The sequence below is a fragment of the Lissotriton vulgaris genome, chromosome 2_1 (genome assembly GCF_964263255.1).
Source record: "Lissotriton vulgaris chromosome 2_1, aLisVul1.2, whole genome shotgun sequence".
Taxonomy (NCBI): Eukaryota; Metazoa; Chordata; class Amphibia; order Caudata; family Salamandridae; genus Lissotriton; species Lissotriton vulgaris.
Genome location: NC_141687.1, coordinates 579461180 through 579462242, shown reverse-complemented (window position 1 = coordinate 579462242; position 1063 = coordinate 579461180). Strand labels below are relative to the sequence as shown.

The following is a 1063-nucleotide window of genomic DNA, read 5'->3' as shown; positions in this document are numbered from 1 at the left end:
GCATATCTATGTCCCACTCACCTTGTTACCCTTCTTTCATGTCCCATTCCGATGCCACAAAATCACCATGCAAAGGAGTAGCAATGCCCTCCTGCCGCAAAGAAAGGTAGAATTGAAGTTGCACACCAGGAAGTGTTCAGGGATGCCATTGTGGTCTGTATTTGTGGTCTGCGTTCTTGAAGGTATTTTTGGTCTCTGAACGAACAGAATTGCACTAACAGGTCGTGCCTCCCAGAGCACCAGACCTTTCTTTTTTTTATTATTATTATTTATTGGCATTTCAAATCTGTTTTTGAAGACTGCTTTTCTCACTTGGATTCCCAAGATGTGTATTGCTCTGGACACAAGTTGGCATGGTGTATTCACAGCATGAACCCTCCAAATTCTGGAACAGGGTGTGTATTACGCCAAGCTCTACATTTTGCAAACATATAACTCATTCTTAACCATTCTCTGCATTAGACCAATATGTTTTCATCTTTTGTCTGTGCCTACCCTACACCGGGGAGCATAGAAGTTTCTGCAGACCGTATTTTGCCCCCCCCCCCCCCCCCTACACACACACAGCAGCACCCTGTCAATTGGGGGTAGGCCAGATAAGACTGCCATGTTTACAGGCGGCTCCATTGCGGGTGGCACTTCTGGAATGCCAGAGCTAACCATAGCATATGGGTGGTCAAACAGGACCTCACAGTAGAGCACACACAGGTCTCACTTGCTTATTGTAGAACGAACTGTATGTCAATGTGAAAGGTCGCAGAATGCAAAATCAGATGCTTCTGTTTACCAATGTTCTCTGTGCATTCAGATGATGCTCTCTTTAAACGAACCCCAAGATGAAGGGATGTGTCATAAGGTCTTGGAAGCTACTCGTCTAGGACTGGTGGTGTGGGTTGGGGGTCTTGCATGGGGAAAATGTTTACAACCCCACAGCCTTTCCCAGTGATACAGGGAGCACTTACATCTCACTTACACATTTAGTGGTGGTTATTGCAACATATTTCCTTAGATACAGTAAGTGCTATATCTTCCTACTGCCACATACACACTATCTTATTTCAGC

At 45.1% G+C, this 1063-nt stretch overlaps 1 protein-coding gene across 2 annotated transcripts in view; it reads left to right on the top strand.

Moving 5' to 3' along the window:
* DAGLA (diacylglycerol lipase alpha) overlaps positions 1-841 on the top strand; it is a 642479-nt gene extending 641638 nt beyond the window's left edge. For both annotated transcript variants that reach the window (XM_086955592.1, XM_086955591.1), the window contains exon 20: positions 1-841. This exon is cut by the window's left edge and continues 1161 nt beyond it. The gene's annotated coding sequence lies outside the window, so the exon portion shown is untranslated.
* The last annotated feature ends 222 nt before the right edge of the window (positions 842-1063 follow it).